Source organism: Bombyx mori, chromosome 25 (genome assembly GCF_030269925.1).
Source record: "Bombyx mori chromosome 25, ASM3026992v2".
Classification (NCBI taxonomy): domain Eukaryota; kingdom Metazoa; phylum Arthropoda; class Insecta; order Lepidoptera; family Bombycidae; genus Bombyx; species Bombyx mori.
This window is the reverse complement of record NC_085131.1, coordinates 9,170,818-9,190,389: the sequence shown is the minus strand read 5'-3', so window position 1 is coordinate 9,190,389 and position 19,572 is coordinate 9,170,818. Positions and strand designations below refer to the sequence as shown.

At 37.8% G+C, this 19,572-nt stretch overlaps 1 protein-coding gene across 5 annotated transcripts in view; it reads right to left on the bottom strand.

The window, feature by feature from the left end:
- LOC101741609 (phosphofurin acidic cluster sorting protein 1) overlaps positions 1-19,572 on the bottom strand; it is a 115,788-nt gene that overhangs the window by 61,825 nt on the left and 34,391 nt on the right. The gene's annotated exons all lie outside the window — the stretch shown is intronic.

Here is a 19,572-nt window from a genome sequence, read left to right as displayed (position 1 = left end):
ATCACTTAAAGATTTTTTATTTTAGCTATCACTTTTATATTCGTAATCTATGCGAACTTCCGCTATATTTTTTTTATAAAATTTTAATTCTATTTAAATCTAACTTACCTTCACTATGTGTTATAGTGGTCTACGCGGAACAGGTATAACTTCAAGTCAAATACCATACCAAGATAATCACAAGTCAATGACCAATCCAATCCTCAAAGGTACGTAGTTCAACAAACACATGGACCGAGAAAAGTTATATCCAAAAATACGGTCGAGTTGTTTGTCGTAAGCCTTACCGGCATTGTAAACAACGCCAACACACGGCAGTGAATTGTAAACATTAAGAATCTAGTGTGTAAGTAACCGTGTTTGGAGTGGTGTTACGTTTTTAGATTTAACTAGAGGTCCCGCAGTAGTCGAAATTCGACTATAATTGGAATTGTGAGTTTGTACACTATTATGATTGTATTTCATACTTCTATAATCACAAATTTCGCCAAGACTACACTATAAACAATATTAATAAAGACAAACAATATTTAATCTATTCTCAATTTGACCACAGACGTCAAGAACAAAAGTTTGACAATAAATAGTATGCATGCGTGTGTGCGTCAAATACATGATATGTAGTGTGTGTAATGTTTTCTTTATTGATTTAATGTATCTTTTATGCATTATTTTAAAAAAAATATTAGCATTGTGCACTTCTTCTTTATATTCTCTATAAGTGTGGAAAATTTCATACTCCTCCGTCCGCGCAATTTTCGTAAAAAGGGATACAAAGTTTTAGCTTCACGTATTAATTAGATTTAATTACAGCTTTCGTTTACGCCTTTTGGTTGAAACGCTACAGACTGTATTAGTACAGGCGGCTTCTGTAATAGTTAGGGTTATGTAAATACTATTTATGACCTTTAACGTGTACGACTTTCAATAAACAGACGAACGGCTTCGGAGTTTTTTCACCTCTAAAATTTAGTAGACAAAGTCATTCGTCTTGCGTCTCATGTTTCAAATCCAAGAGTCTTGTAATTACTGTTTTATGTTTTAGCTTGAGCCGACGTAGACTTGACATATGCTTCCACTGATCCTAATCAGTGGTAATCTTAGCTTAACATGAGGATACGATGAATACCAAAAGGTAATAGGATGGTATTAGCTATACTCCAAGGCAACCTGACGCCGGTCGCCTTGGATAAACACAAATCTTCAGAATTTCCTCAACTTCCTCATTAATAATCGGACATCTTACCGTAAATCTGTCAATAAAAAACAATCATTGAAGCACTCTACGTTAAAGCAATACTGTTTATTGATATATATAAGAAATGTGGAAAATACCTGAACCCCGCTAACAATGATTTCATAAAATCACCTCAGCTCAGTCTACCGAGCAATACCAAGATCTGTAGGAAATATCGGGCTTTTCGAACGCATTTAATAATCATCGGTAGACTTTCGAGACTATTATTTCATCAGCGGCGAAGTAAAACTGCCAAAATGACGCACGACTTTCATAAATTTTCTATGGAACCTTCATAACTGGTGTACCAGAAATAAAAACGATCAATCGATATCTACCTCAATTACAGTTACAAATGTTGGAACACAGATCCCATTGATAGATTAACATGTCCATTTCCGTGGTGCTTTGTTATTATGGTTTTAATAATAAGCAGCCTATACTTAGTCGCTGTTTTTAAAGAAGAAGCGAAAGAAATGCAATAAAAATATCCGACTCTCCCATTAATCCCATTCTTACGGATCGTTTGGAACCTCTAGGTCTGCGGAGGGACTTCGGTTCCCTCTGTATTCTGTACCGTATGTTCCATGGGAAGTGCTCTGAGGAATTGTTTGAGATGATACCGACATCTCGCTTTTACCATCGCACCGCCCGCCACCGAAGTAGAGTTCATCCATACTACCTGGAGCCACTACGTTCATCCACAGTGCGTTTCTAGAGATCTTTTTTGCCACGCACCATCCGGCTATGGAATGAGCTCCCCTCCACGGTGTTTCCCGAGTGCTATGACATGTCCTTCTTCAAACGAGGCTTGTGGAGAGTATTAAACGGTAGGCAGCGGCTTGGCTCTGCCCCTGGCATTGCTGACGTCCATGAGCGACGGTAACCACTCACCATCAAGTGGGCCGTATCATCGTCTGCCTATACGGCAATAAAAAAAAACCATATAATTTAGTATTGCATGTTGAAGCTGATAAGATCTTGCCGAAAAATAATACTTTATACCTAAATCTTGTCCTTTTCGAAAACAACCTTAAAACGTAGTAAGTACATCAAACGTTGATGACATTTCTGAACTTTCTTAAGGTCAATGAAGTCCCACACAATGGGAATTCGCTGTGAGCTGAAAAAATATTTTTTTGATTTTTGCAAAATTTGAGGTGAAACTGTTATTTACTTAGACAAAATTAGTCATGCAAATAAAAATGAAAGTAAATATACAATCAGTAAAGTAACGTAAGCAGATACAGAAGTTATTGTATTTCATTACCAAGAGAAACAAGATTCAAAAGGCCAGATGACCTCGTCAAATCGATCTTATAGTAAAAGATTTCAAGGAAGACCGGATATAAAACGGGAACAAGATCGATCCGTGACATCCCTGGGACATACGAGTCTTGACAATGAAGTTAATAAGATCCCTTTTAAAAATTTGTGAAACTGTGTGAAAATTAAAGAGTTTTCATAAATTTTATAAAGATGATATCAAAATTTTCGGCCATATAGCTAATAATCGGACTAGATGAAATATGAAAGTTTAGCCACGGCTCAACCTGTCTAAAGTGGCGATGCATCGTAAGCGCAGAGACAGATACCGAAAACCAAAATATGATGAAACAGCACACCGCTCTGAAGAAAAAAACAGTTCAAAAAACCTCGAAACTAGTTCCTGTGCGTATTACGTATGAACAGCCTTCATTGAATTAGTTAGAAGTAGCTCCCAATCTTCATTTACTTTTCATTAACTATCGTATCGTAAATAATCGAATTCAATCCTTAGAACTGAAAGCATACGCCGTACGTTCAGAATAAAGATCAGCATATAAATCCCATACAATCTGAAATTTATTGACCAAACGGTAAATACTATCATAATAGATCCTATTTCTTTATTCTTTATTATGTTTATTTTAAACGTCTATGTGTGTGAAGCGAAAGCAAAATATTGATGTTTGACTATAGAAGTTTCACTATCCAAGTAGTCTAGACAAGTATATTAAGGAATGTATTCAATAGCATTTCTATTTACTGTTATTTAGTATAGATACAAGAACTATATTTAAAAATAAGTACAATGAATGTTGTCTTTGAAAATAATCAAAGCAGGTCACCCTATAAGTTTTAGTGTCGTAATAATGCTTGTACACAGGAATTATATTCCGTAAAGCTTTCAGACCTCCGATTAGAGTACCTACTGGAGAAAAAGCTTCGCCTTTAACACAAAGAGCCAATAAAAGCTAACGAGCTTGAACTTGACATACACGTAAGGGCGAGGTAACAGCGAGTGCTAATATCGAATAGCCACGCCATGCGATAAAGCTTCGAAGTACGCCATGCAATTGCGATAAAGCTTCGAAGTATATACAACATTAAAACGCAACACGTTATCGAAAAGTTTAAAGTTCTCGGCCTTTACGAGATTAAACATGCGGTTTTATATTTATAAACTTAAATGTCAAGGACAAGTCTATAGAAATTCCAGTTATCCATAGTGCACACCGTAACCTCGCACACTTTTGAATGCGACGTGAAGATCAATTGAAAGCAATTCTAAATCTAATCTTGAAGTGACATTGGAACTTATATCTCAAGGTGGTTGGCGCATTTACGTTGTAGATGTATATGGGTTCCAGTAACTACTTAACACTTGGCCTGTGAGCTCGTCCACCGATATAAGAAAAAAAAAAGAAAAAAAATCGGATTGAAGTGATTCTGTAAGTTGCTAAGAAAGATAGCCATTTCTAATCATGAAGCACGGGATGATCCGTGTAACTTTAGCTTGCAGAGCAGTTCTATAGCCATTAAGGAAATGTTTTTGTCTACAAAAATAAACAAATGCTGAAGGAGGCAATCGGGAATGTATTTTATTCGACGGAAAGAAACACAAGGCAGTTATTTTCGTAAGGGAATTACGTTCAGTCGTTCCAATACGCAAGGTAATTTTCTCGAAAGGTTTCTGAGTAAATATGGGGTGCGTCATGTAATGCCCTAAGTCACAGTAAATCATAAAATAAATACGTATGACGAAATTTTCAAATAACAAATCTACCAGATTTATTTGAATATCGTCATCACGTGTAATTTCATCATCCTCTTTTACTGCGTATATGGTTTTTAAATTGTTCATTTTTAGAATATTATTTGTAAGATTTTCATAAGATTTTATGAAAAATAATCGAATTTTCTTAATGCACTCTGTGGTCGGTCTCCATCAAGATGACTTGACAATACTATGCCTGTAACACATTGTAGTCCTTAACACTGAATTCCTCCAATTCAACCTATAAACGAATGGTCCGAGAAAGTCAGTCGATAAAGGCGGTAATTTAAAAAAAAAAAAAACAAAAAAAAAAGACACGTCCCCGTATAGTAGACTTATTTATCTATCTACTAGGTATAAAAATAGTCAAATGAAAATGCGAGCAGCAAATAAACCGATAGTTGGATGAGAACGAGGGCTGCACAATTACGCGGTCAAGTGCACTCAGCCACACTGCATTAGTACAAACATAAATGTTAGGAATTTTAATGAACTGAAACCCGAGAGAATCCAGGTCACACGATCAGTTTTATTACGAGCCGTAAATATTCGAGTATACATGTAATAGCAACAGAAAGGATATAGTAGCATTAGATAGCTTTTGGTCACAACGTGTGCCCAACTTTTACAATATTTTTTACCATATCCGGCTTGAACAGTCAAGAGCTGGATTAGCGAAGCCGAGGATCGCACTTAGAGGTTATGCCTATCATTGGATTGCTATAGGCTGTTGATGATGATGATAATGACTTGAGCTGACGTACAGATTATAGTTCTGTTGCTCGCACACAATTCTTATAGATCTACAACGGCAAATACAATTACGGCACTCCTGTAAGTGGTTAACGAAGCTCCTTACGTCACAACGTGAAAGCCTCCACCCACCTTGAGATATGACTCCGACCATTCAAACTGCGAAACACGACTGCTTCGCGTGTGACAGATAGATAATGGTAGATTTTTTTAAATTATATAATGAAATTCATACTATCGGTGATCAAGAACGACATGCTCAGAAAAAAAAAGTTGATATTCTTTGTATACTTGTTACATTCCATATCAAAACCGCAAAAAAAACGTATGCTTAAATTTTTATTAAATTTCAACAGATTTATCTCAATAATTGAATAAAAACCTCGAGAAGACAACGCGTTTCAGTTAAAAGAACGAGGGAGGTAGAGAAATCGTATAACGTGCCCCTAACAAGATGAGCCTCAAAAAATTATTCAGGAGCTTACAACAAACTCAAATATATTCAGACTAAATCGAATCAGGCTTCGTCAACATTTTTTTCGCGCGTCAAAAGTGATTTTCGCCCTACCATTAACGAGATTCCGAACGCAGACACCTAAATTGTCATGAATTGTCTTTTATCCGTTAAAGGGACGGAACGAAACGGGAAAGATTTACAAAGCCAGTAATTAATTAAATGTACATTACAATTATTAGGTTTTTTTGGTTACATGGGTGGACAAACTCACGAAACACCCGGTGTTAAGTAGTTACCGGAGCTCATAGACATCAACAATGAAAATGCCGCTACCCACTTTATGCTACCTTTTATGGTACAATGCCTTTCAAACTGAAACGAATTACTGCTCCATGGCAAAAATGGCTAGGGTGGTGGTACCTACCAGTGTTCGCCGATAAGACTGGTGGTAGGACCTCTTGTGAGTCCGCGCGGGTAGGTACCACCACCCTGCCTATTTCTGTCGTGAAGTAGTAATGCGTTTCGGTTTGAAGGGTAGGGCAGCCGTTGTAACTATACTGAGACCTTAGAACTTATATCTCAAGGTGGGTGGCGCATTTACGTTGTAGATGTCTATGGGCTCCAGTAACCCTTAACACAAGGTGGGCTGTGAGCTCGTCCACCCATCTAAGCGCCTTGCCACCAATAATTACGCAATTCTATTTTTACCGTGTTTGATTATTATTATACGATGTTATTATTTCACCGTGGAGGTAATTCGCGAACACGTGTTAAGTACGTATTTAATTAGAAGAAATGTTCATTTAACAAGCTTAGGGCTCGATCGAGGGCTCGGCTATAAAATAGCACTTTATAGCTACTAACTAATATACATTCACCCGCAAAGCTGCATGTTAACTATTATAAATGATTATTTACAACGCCACCTGCACTTTATTAATACAAAACAAACCAATAAAGTATTACAGGCAGGTGTGCTGCCGTTAAATTAATTCACCGAAAACATGTAACTCAAACTTATTTCTCTTATCCATGTTATCCCGTTTTTAAATTTGGCTGGGTCCAATTAACCTGGTTTACAGCGTTTTTCTCTCTTTTTTTTAAAAAATCGATTAAGGTGAATACAGAGAAGACGTGCGGTAAATAGGGCCAAATTTGTTTTCGCAACGTAAAGGTTTCGCCAAACTTTTAAAGGTTATAGTAGACCCGCGTTAACATTTTTAGTAACGCAATAATGATGCTCCAAAACAGTTTAAGGCCGACGTGGTGTGTTTTTTTAAAGATTATTCTTAACTTATTAATGGCATTTGATAATATAAGCTATTAACGTTTTAATTAAAACTATTTTCGCGGTTTAATCTCAGCGTTAATTATTTCCATTTTATTACATCCGATGTTTTGAACACTTTTTAGTTCTCTTGAATGACGAAGGTGGTATTCGTCGATAATTTAATGTTGTACTAACTACCCTCAAATTGGTAATAAAATATTTAAATATTACTGATATCAGTTACGTAATCATTTTTAATTTAATGTTCCTTATTTTTTTTGTGGGTCTTATTATAATGGTGTAAGTTTGTTTTGATTTGTTTTACCTATATCTATAGTATCGTTTGAATATGTCTTACTGTTTATTGCTCAAGTAAAGAAATTTAAAGCTGTATAGATTAATCATGCGAAATTCTTTTGCCCATATATTAATATTAATTTCACGCATATGTAATTAAGATTGGCGCGAAATTAGAAATAGTCAAAATGATGCGAGAAGGAATACAAGGCCAACCAATAAACTAGCATTGATTTTATATAAAACTAGTGAAATCGGCAGGCAAGCATCGATAGACTGAATATACAAAGCACAACCATTTGTTAAACCTCGCGCTGCCTGTGGCTCGTCAATGGTACTATGATTTACTTTTTTTTACCTATGCTGATAGCCTTGAGAGGCTATTTCAGCTTCACCCTAATGTGTAGGCGAGCTCACGGGGCTCAAACCGGAGTGGTGCTAACACTGGCCCTAGCAAGAGCAGTGCTAGGCAGAATCTACCACCGGATCGGAAACGCGAACCACTGAGAAGATCCGGCGAGAAATTCAGTGGGCTAATGATTTACTAAGAAACACCTTAACTAAAAGCTCAACCTAACAACAACTATACAAACCGATAATCGAATAATAAAACACGCATTTGTCACAAACATTGGCCGAAGTTTAAACAATATAAGGTAGCATTATCAATACCTGATATTTACTCATCGACATCGATTGACAAGGTCCTCTAACACAGTGAACCGAATCATAACTTATTCATGTACATAATATTATTATGTCCTTTGTGGCTGCACATTGGATCTTCTTTGTGCGATCGGTGGTGCCGCAGCTGTCTGGTATGCGCACACCACTGACTCACGAAACGCAAACAGAATGCTAAACGGACGGAAACTTTTACTTATTGGAGAATCGCTAGTAATTTCTACACGGAAGCGAGACAGCGGAGGAACATGTAGGTATTGCTGATTCGTCAGGGGTTTTACGGAGGTTCCTTATTGTTCATTCGACGTGCTATATAGAATGAGTAACAAAACGATTATCCTTATTTTAGAACAGAATTCAAATTATATTTCGATTTACATATTAATAAATATATAATAAAGGGAAAATCATACCGATCATTTGGTCCCGAACTAGAATTCCTTTGGATGCCAGAGACCGACATAAATACGTACGTATATGCGTTTAAATATCTATATTGCAAATATTAAAGACCCGGACAATGAGCATACAAACAAACATGTTTGCCCGATTTAATCCACGATCTTCTATGACTGTCATGGATCTTAATGCGCGTCCGTTTTTTTTAATATTTTTAAAGTCCCTCATTGGTATTTAAGAATATAGTTTTATATAAAAAAAAAATGCAGCATATCCTTCGTATCCACTGCTATAATTAATTATGAAACAGCTTTTATTAAAATCCATTTAAATTAAATACTCTAGCTCGTTTAACTTCGCTTTCAATTTGTGAATTCGGTTGAGAATAATAATATGATCTTGAAACGTTCTCGAGAATAAGTATTAAAACTTTTTTACTTTCGTCCATTGTCAGAATTTTGGGCGTCCATTGAAAAACGTAAGAACGGTCAATTAGGATTAGGTATTGTCCCGCAAAAGGTCATGGGAATCAATACAGGCGTTATTGAAGATGACCATCGAGCGATTATACCATTTTACTGTGCAGTAAGTTAATAATATTATTGTAATGTAATAATTTAACTTACACTAAATTATCTGATCATGTTGAAAGAACTCTTGATTTTCCAGAACATTCTATGGAACGTCCAACTCGCGTCACGCTTCAGCACCGAAATCGGTTAATATGTAGCCGATATTGTCGATAATACTATACTCGTACTACACAACTATTAACACATCATTACGGATCCTCCCGATCCATTAACGGCGCTTTTAGGTACCACAAGCACAAGTCATCGTCCTCGTTGAACCCGTCGCTTGCGACGAAGGGCTCGACGAGCGAATTAACTCAGACACAGCCCACTGAGTTTCTCGCCGGATCTTCTCAGTGTGTCGCGTTTCCGATCCGGTGGTAGATTCTGCGAAGCACTGCTCTTGCTAGGGCCAGTGCTAGCAACACTCCGGTTTGAGCTCCGTGAGCTCACCTACATGTTAGGGCAAAGCTGAAATACCCTCTCAATGCCATCAGTATAGGCAGGATAAAAAAAAACGACTGTTTAAATAAGTAAAATTGAAGTGTCTGTTTGCAATGTCAAAGTGTCAACTTTGCCTATTCATCTGTTTGTAACGATTGTGACAGAATTTCCCGGGCAGACAATTGATCTCAATGAATAACCAAATAAAAAAAATAAAAACCGCTTCCGCCGCTAAAAAAAAAAAAAAATAATTACTCTTAAACTCCGATTAAAACGGCAAATATTTTTTTTAAAACCAAAGGGAGGCACAGTTTAGATAGCATTGATTAGAGTATGGAGCCGTGCTTCGCAGAATCTACCACCAGATCGGAACGCGACCCACTGAGAAGACCCGGCGAGAAACTCAGTGGGCTGTGTCTGTGGGTTAAAGACTTCATCTAGTGTTTAGAGACTGTTATAAGTTTGAAGGTATGGTGGAAGGTTGAAGGTACTGTCGAGATCCACAGTAACATACAATTCGATTTATTTTGGAAGCCATAAATAACAAAAGCAAGTGCTAAAACAAAAACAAAACACTATTAGAAATTGCGCATTTACCCTAGTACTTACCCCCACGTGCTTTATACCCACGTAAACCTAAACACGTTGAAATACAACTAACTATAACACAAAATTCGATACTTAAAACCAATATCCATTCTAATCAAAACACACGACGCGCACACATCCAGCGTCTACGTGTACATGTGATCTAATTCTCACGCTCCTCGTGCACAAATTGACCTATCCAGTACGTGAAACGAACTGTTATATAATCTAGCTTAAGACTATTCAAATGGTTTTGCATCCTTTCGTATAATTCTTAGATACATTGGCGCTGCTCAGTTCATTGAAAGACTGTGAATAAATTTATCTCTTGATATCTCAGCCAAGACTTACTTTTGTAAATAATTCAATCAATCATTTTTTGCAACATAGACAGCATAACGGTCCCGTTTTAGTTTTGGATAGCAAACACCACGTCTCGCATAATATTCACGAATGATCAGCTTTGTTCATGAATATCACTAATAGTAGCTGTGTACTACTTATCAATGTTTTCTAGAATATTAAATTATTTTGCAATATATCGTAAAATTTTAACTTTAAAATTTAAATTTCATCCGATAGAACAACCGTTATTATAACACAATAAAATTTTAGTCTCGGGTCTCAGAGTCGGTGGCATTTTATAACTATGGGCTGCGGTAACCGCAGTATACAACTGTAGGTGAGCTGTGAACTCAATTGCGACCTACACTAAAAAAAAAAATACTTAAGAAAATTTGTGTTTTCCTGTGACTTGCCTACGTTCGTTAAAATTGCATAAAAATAAATAATGGCCCCGCTACACACGAATTAATTGGGAAATTGTCCTGAAATTACCTTACAATCATTATATTACTTGTAATTTATTTTTTATAAAAAATAATTTATATCATGCTTCTCACTCTCACAAGGATAAAAATAATGCCAATTTACACATACATTTATTTCTAACCATAAACAGATACATGAAATTTCGTGACTGTTACTTTGAAAAAGACTTAAACAAGATAATAATATGATCCCTGTGTTAAGGGTTCAATTTCCAATAATTCTTCTGACATTAAATTGTCTGATACTGACATTAAATTACTGCCAAAATAAGTATAAAGTTCATAAACACAGCGCGGTTTGGGCTCTGCATTGATGAATTAGTTATTCAGTCAGAACAATAGCTTACTTACAATAACATTACTTTAATAAAATTATAAAACCTATTGGAACTACCAACAGTTGTACCTAGCGCGAGACGGTCCTAGCTTTTCTTTAAATAAATACGTACTTAACATCAAATATTCACGAACGGCTTCCACGTAAAAATAATAACAATCATTTATTAAATAATTAAAACCGTAAACATTATATATTTGCGTAATTGCTGGTAATAGGGCATATAGCAAGCAATCACTTGAGCCGTTCTACGACACAATTGAGTCTCCGACCTCATGTCTATAGGTGATGGTGATGAGTGGTGATGTCTATGACCTCCGATAGCCACAAACAACAAGGGTACTCGTTCTAAAAAAAACGATATATCGGAAACTCACGTTTAAAACTATAAAGGTCAAAGAAACAATACGACGACCTCTCCACCTCTTCAATTGGTTACCTCAAAACACACTAACTATTTTCAACGATCGGGTTAGTCATACGAACGGTTTTAACTATTCGAATATTTCAGTCGATTCAAATAAAAATGTTAACAGGCTAGTTACCGAATGCCAAGTCTGTTATTCACATCTCTGTAAAATGCAATTGAGAAGCTATTCCGAGTTCACGCGTGACTCACGATGTAATTTTGAGCACATCCATCCTTATTATATATAGGATAATTAGTTCGGGTCAATTTGTTGGTGAATACCAATATTTATTTAGTCTTATAAATTGGAATTTTATCTCTGAAAGATAAAATCCGGAATGAGATTATTCGACAGAGAACTAAAGTCATCGACATAGCTCAAAGAGTCAGCAAGCTGAAGTGGCAGTGGGCTGGCCATATATGCCGTTAGAGTGACGATCGCTGGAGCAGACGGGTTCTCGAGCGGAGACCGCGCAGCGGAAGACTTAACGTGGGACGCCCCCTGGCTAGATGGTGCGATGACCACCGCACGGTGGCCGGCAAGAAGTGGATGAGGAGAGCCGCAGACCGGGCTCAGTGGTGTAGATTGGGAGAGGCCTATGTGCAGCAGTGGACGACTGTGGGCTGTTGAAGATGATGATGATGATGATGATGATACATTGTTGTAATGAGGAATCGATAATGCATGACAGAACCTCAATAGGTCGTCTGTCCTCCTTGCGGGAGGCCTACCCACGCTACGTCTTTCGGTTTAATACAATAACACCACAAAATTTATCACGTAAACACCTTCAACAAAACACCACAACAAGCAGACCCGTTAAATCAAAACCAATATTAGTCGGGAAAGACAAACAAAAATAAACCGAAAACTAATTAATTCCGATCGCAATCAAAACGCCCACAGCAATTAACCGAGCACCGATCATCGGTAAATCTTATTGACGGTCTTGGCACGGTATCGAAATAAATTTCTTATCACATTAGACGAAACGGAAGTTAAAACTACACTGTGTGCTTTTCATTTGTTTGTTTCAAGATTTTCAACGACTCGAAACCGTATAAGATAAAATTAAAACTTAATAAATCTACCTAACCCTTCGTAATATAAATCATCCAATCACCATGTTACCGAAATACCGTTTTTCATTCTCACGAACGAGTCTGTGCGATGTTTTACGAGGCATAAAAGCAGTCTTCACTCCGACATTGTTTAAAATATTTAAATGACTTTATTGTGTGCTAAATGTCAATCCGAATTGAGGGTTTACAGTAGACTTTTATCTGATTGTATTATAAATAAATTCATATGACGACGGGAGGCAACGAAGAAAGAAGAATGGTTTCAAACGTTTGGAATTAGGAATTGTAATATGTTTTTTTTTGGCGTATCTATGCTAGTAACCTCGACGGATTATACAAGTTTCAACAAACATGTAGGCAAGCTGAAAGGGCCCAGACTGCCGAATTTGTTAACACTAGCCCTAGGAAGGGTAGTTCTTCGCTGAATCTACGACCGAATCGGAATCGCGACCCAAAGAGAAGATTCGGTGAGAAATTCACTGGGCTACAAATTTGGGACGTATCTACTGCATTTTTTTGTAATACTCACTTGTCAAGTGTTTCTATGTTAGCACGCATATCATTTTAAAGCTGGGTCAAGGAATAGGTTTTTTTTGTGGTAAGTTTAATAGTTTTTATTTTATTTTGGTACGCATGTTTTAGACTCATGACATCCTTGATGTTCAGCGGCTATCAGTATAGCGGGATAAGCTCATAAGCAATGCTTGCATAACTGAGGAACTGGGGAAGCAAAACTGAAGTAAGGTAAGTATAAAATATAACGAGGATATTAATAGTCTTTTTTTTTTGCTGATTGTCGTCATCCATGGACATCGGCACCTTCAAACTGAGTCTGAGCTCGTCGACGGGTTCTTGTGACGCCGGAAAGACTTCAAACAACAGCTTACTCCAATAAAAAGACTTGAGGAAGAACAAGAAGCATAGCTAAGTTACGGTTTTCGTTATTATGTAAAACTGTGGGTAGCTTTTAACAATGGCCTGACGAGACTGGCGTAAAATGTTGCATAAGTGTTTCGACAAACACTAAATTGCCAAGCTTTTGGCATTTGTCGTGTATGATATGAAACTTGATTTGAAATCGCCATCCACGGTTTCTCATAAAACCCATTGAGACCAGTAACAGCTGTGTAAGTCGGAGGCACGTGGTATTGGTTTACATCTATTACTGGTGGTAGGACCTCTTGTGAGTTCGCGCGGGTAGGTACCACCACCCTGCCTATTTCTACCGTGAAACAGTAATGCGTTTCGGTTTGAAGGGTGAGGCAGCCGTTGTAACTATACTGAGACCTTAGAACTTAAATCTCAAGGTGGGTGGCGCATTTACGTTGTAGATGTCTATGGGCTCCAGTAACCGCTTAACACCAGATGGGCTGTGAGGTCGTCCACCCACCCACATAAGCAATAAAAAATAAACATTTATAAAAGCATAAATCACACTGCCAACAATCATAGACGTAAAATAAGACAGGTGTTAATTAAGGAACACTTCACGGCGATACGCGGTACCGCTCTGTTAATCCCCTAATAGCCAAGATCGGCGTTTCAAGGGCGTTACACAAAGGAACTCGTAAATAATTTGCATAATAAATAAAATTACGACCACAAAATACGTAAGCAGCATCTGCTTATTATAATTATTACTGAATTTATTAATTTTATATTCAGATAACGTATTGTTATTGTTTACATTGTTTTAGAATAATAACGACATTAAAATTGTATTTTCTGCGGTTACCGCGAATCTTTTTTTTTTATTGGTTAGATGGGTGGACGAGCTCACAGCCCACCCGATGTTAAGTGGTTACTGGAGCCCATGGACATCTACAACGTAAATGCGCCACCCACCTTGAGATATAAGTTCTAACATCTCAGTATAGTTACAACGGCTGCCCTACCCTTCAAACCGAAACGCATTACTACTTCACGGCAGAAATAGGCAGGGCGGTGGTACCTACCCGCGCGGACTCACAAGAGGTCCTACCACCAGTAAGAACTACGCCAGGTGAGTATTGTGTGAGTAATCTAGAACATAATCAAAAATACTTTGCGTCAAAAAATAGACGGTAGTTAGCATAATATTCAAATGTCGTCGAAACAACACCTTGGTCGTCCGTGACCACGAAAACTGTGGAGTATTCGAAACACCGGAAACAATATAATGACAATAAAAAACGCGAGATTAAACCGTAAAAATAGTTTTAATAAAAGGTAATATGTCAAGGATTATTTGTTGTAAGGTCGAGTTTATACGATCGAGGCACGCTAACCCTCTTGACCTAAAGTGTATTAACATTTTTTTAAGAAATGAACTGATAAACTATCACACATACATAAATATATTTTGACGATTGAACGAGCTCACCACCAACTTGGTGTTCGGTGGATGCCGGAGCCCGAATAAGCTATCATAATGGGAAAATACCGCCACCCATCTTGAGACATGAGGTTTAAGTCTCAATAATACTATTACGGCTACCTCAACATTTCCAACCGCGATGTCTACCTGTGTAGGCTCAGAAGACACCACCAAGATGCATTCACGAAACAGCTGCCCTTGAGTGTTTAGATCTTCTGCAGAGGCTCTCGGGCAGCTGTTACCAAATACCCATCCCTCCTGACAGAGCCCGTGCTCAACAACGTGTTCTGGTGAAACGAGAAAGGCCTCCGGACCACGAGTACTTTAAAAAAAATACGTAGTCATATATGTGTTATATAGTTGCTGATAGTAGTGCGCATGTATGGACCAGGATGAGGTTATTCAATCCCGATTTTGCAGGATAGCCATCGGAGCACCATGGTTCTTCAGGAACGTGGATCTCCATGATGACCTGGAACTGGACTCAGTCAGTAAGTATCTACAGTCGGCATTATTGCGCCACTTTGAGAAGGCGGCACGACGTGAGAATCCTCTTGTCGTGGCCGCTGGAAAGTAACTAGTCAGGTCATAAGTATTGTCACACAGTAAAAACTTTTCTTTTAGAATGCTGGCCACAAAAAAGTTTATTGAATTCGAATTTCAAATTGTTCATGAAAATAAAAATGTATACTTTTAGAATTTTACTCATTTTTAAATATGGAGTGGACGCTTAAAGAAGACCGTGTTGCAGTTATTGCGTTGCATCGTTGCGGTTACGCGCCACTTCAAATTTTTAACATACTGAAAAATTTGAATATAACCAAAAGATTCGTTTATCGTACCATCAAACGATACAATGAAGACTCTAGTGTAGATGACAGGTCAAGAAGTGGTCGCCCTCGGTCTGTTAGGACTCCAGCAGTGATAAAAACTGTGAAGGCGCGAATTCAAAGAAATCCCAAACGTAAGCAGAAACTGTTGGCCCTTCAGGTGGGGTTAAGCAGAACCACGGTAAAAAGGGTGTTAAATGAAGACATAGGTCTTCGGGCATATCGAAGAAAAACAGGACATCGTTTGAATGCTCGTCTAATGGACCTGAGACTGAAGAGATGCCGCGCTTTGTTGAAGCGGTACGCGGGAAAAAAATATCGGGAAATTCTTTTTTCGGATGAAAAATTTTTTACCGTAGAAGAGAGCTACAACAAACAAAATTATAAGGTGTACGCACACAGTAGTGAAGAAGCGAGCAACCGTATTCCGCGTGTCCAACGAGGTCATTTTCCATCCTCGCTCATGGTATGGTTGGGAGTTTCTTATTGGGGCTTAACAGAGGTACATTTTTGTGAGAAAGGTGTAAAAACGAATGCAGTTGTGTATCAAAATACAGTCCTGACGAACCTTGTGGAACCTGTTTCTCATACCATGTTCAATAACAGGCACTGGGTATTCCAACAAGATTCGGCGCCAGCTCATAGAGCGAAGAGCACACAAGACTGGCTGGCGGCGCGTGAAATCGACTTCATCCGGCACGAAGACTGGCCCTCCTCCAGTCCAGATTTGAATCCGTTAGATTACAAGATATGGCAACACTTGGAGGAAAAGGCGTGCTCAAAGCCTCATCCCAATTTGGAGTCACTCAAGACATCCTTGATTAAGGCAGCCGCCGATATTGACATGGACCTCGTTCGTGCTGCGGTAGACGACTGGCCACGCAGATTGAAGGCCTGTATTCAAAATCACGGAGGTCATTTTGAATAAACTTCAGTGTCATAAGAATCTATGTTTTGTTAAGTTCATTTTGGTATATGAATGGTTACATAATGAATAAACTTGTTTCAATTATTTTACATTAAACATGTGACAGAATTTATGACCTGACTAGGTACATATCCGATTCTGTAGACCGAATGGTAAATAGTCAACGTCGCCCAAAACACGTCATTACGGACCCTCCCGATCCATTAACTGTGCTTTTAGGTACCACAAGCACCAGTCACCGTCCTCGTCGAACCCGTCGCTGGCGACCAAGGGCTCGACGAGCGAATTAACCTATAGACACAGCCCACAGAGTTTCTCGCCGTATCTTCTCAGTGGGTCGCGTTTCCGATCCGGTGGTAGATTCTGCGAAGCACTGCTCTTGCTAGGGTCAGTGTTAGCGTCACTCCGGTTTGAGCCCCGTGAGCCAGTTAAGATTCCGCTGAAATAGCCTCTCAAGGTTATCAGCTCAGGTAGGAGAAAAAAAAAAGACCACGATATAAGTTTTTTCCAAATACATATTACTAAAATGCAATTGAGATTTCGAACTGGCAACTCAACGCGAACGGCAGCATCCACGATATGTTTACTTATGATTCAATCTGAATCAAATTATAAAACAATTTCAATATAAATGCGAATGTAATTGAAAATTCCAGTTCTACGAAGTCTCAAGTATTTTCCATTAATACGAGTAGTAATGTGTTCTAATGAATTAGTGTGACAAGCTGTAAACTAATTAATATTCGCGTGATTAATAATTGCGTTAAATTAATTGCGTTATCGTGCGACTTAAACGAATGCGTTGTTTTACATACGGCTCGTCTCCTAAAACGTAAGGGCTCGATTTATTTATGTAAAAAAAAATAATATTAATTTATATTAATGAAAAAACACACATTTATCTAACAAGGAACTAGGATTTTCACTGTTCTATAGGAATCTGAGATTAATACATGTACATACCTACGTTAGTATATTTATGTATAGATAGATATTAAAAAGAAAACAAATGAATTCGTCGTCCTAGTTCTGTTTGCTATCATGCGTGTTTTTTTAGTTATTAAACTACATATAACTATTTTACCGGTATGTTGTAATGATCTCGCACAGGTCTACTCGGCTAAATAACAGTCTTAAATTCTGATTTGAAGGATGGGATAGCTGTTGCACATTACAATTTTTAAACATCGACCTTGTTGATTTAAGGCGTCGGCAATCACTTTTTTCTTATCTAAAAGCTCCACAGAGTTTCTCAAGGTAAACCATAGAGCACAATTAAAAAAAAAAAACTACCTCGTTCATATTATTGTGACCATGACCATTCTCCTGTCTTGTCCTATACTACAAAGCGAATTTTTATTTTTAACATCCAGACGCTGACAACGTTATAAAATCTACCGAAAGTCGATTACAAGATGCCGTTTTTACCAGACGTTGGCCACACGAATACATTACAAAGACAAATTTTCAATTCGACGTGCATGTCACAAAAACTTTCCGATCTGTCCGATGTCTAGACATATTTTTGTGCCAATAACATCTGCTTTTTATATTTAAAAATTTGAACGAAATATGTATGACGCGATGGCTGGTCGCTTACAATAACGCTTTTTTTGTAGGCGGGCACTTTATACTATTAAGGCTTTTTCACGCACAAATGTGGGAAAATGAAACAAAGCTGCTGGACGTAACTACTCGGGTTCCTCCAAAAAGTCCACTGAAAAAATCTCAGTAAATGACCACCATTTTACTGCGATTATATTTCATCCCATATCATCTCATTTCATTTCATTTCATCCCAGTTGATTAATGTCTCAAATTAATCATCTTCATTTCATTTCACTCCATTTTGTCATTTTTCATAAAAATAAGAATATAAATTAAAATAAGACATAACTTAAAGGTCTTAGTTACCAGGTCATAAAATCCCTTAAAAAAAAGACTTTTTCCAAATATGTATTGAATTTGGTCGCACCAATCCTATTAATGCATTAATGGTGTTTCATGCGTCCATTGAAGAAATTGAACATGGAACGTTTGCTATTTATCGCTACGTTCAGCGGTGATCGAGGACACGTTGCGGTTCCTCAATTGTTTTATTCGCATAAACAGGACAGGACAGGAGGATAATCGACTTAAATGGAACTTGTCATCTACAGGCACTCGGTGTTGCTGCCCACTAATTTCTCATATCGAAATCTTTATTGCATATAGGGTCTATAGGATTATTTACCACGTTTCTGAGGATAGGGAGATGACTCAATAGATCAGTAATGACGCTCCTACCCGCTTTTCTTCAACTTGTGTCCACCCAGTGCTCCTACTACAGACTAATGATCGGAAAGTGCCATATACTCACTAAAGTTAGTCACGGAGCGCGTACCCTATAAAGCAGCAGCACAGATTGTAAGCCTGTCATGTTACAATATAAGACGGTGATGACATTGCTTTTATTTAACTGCAAAACAAACACTCAAAACAAAGACATTGAGTCATTAAACGTGGAGCGAAGACCGAGAGACCTATAGATCCGCTCGCCTCGAACTGTGTCACAAGTTCAAGGATCAGAGAGTGTGGCGTTCACTTCCTACAGCGACCGGTATTCAGAACCGGCACAAGCGGTAAATGACCGATGATAAACGAACTAAAAGAACTTACAGCACGTCAAGTTTTTACGGACACGCTAATTTTAGATACGGTCGATTGATATGGATTTATGAAAGAAAAAAAAAATGGAACTCGATTTCGTTTCCATGAAGTTATATGTTAGTGTTAACGCTAAATAGTGATAGTTTTCGGTAGGCAGCGGCTTGGCTCTGCCCCCGGCATTGCTGAAGTCCATGGGCGACGGTAACCACTCACCATCAGGTGGGCTGTATGCTCGTCTGCCTACAAGGGCAAAAAGAAGATAAACCACAGTGATAAAAGATTTCGTTTAAAAACGGAAACTTTTGATATTAAAATCTACATATCTGCTGATTTTCTAGACTGTTTGAATCGTTAATAATATGTAAAATTATTTTAATTTATCTTTAAAAATATTTATAAGATTCTTTTT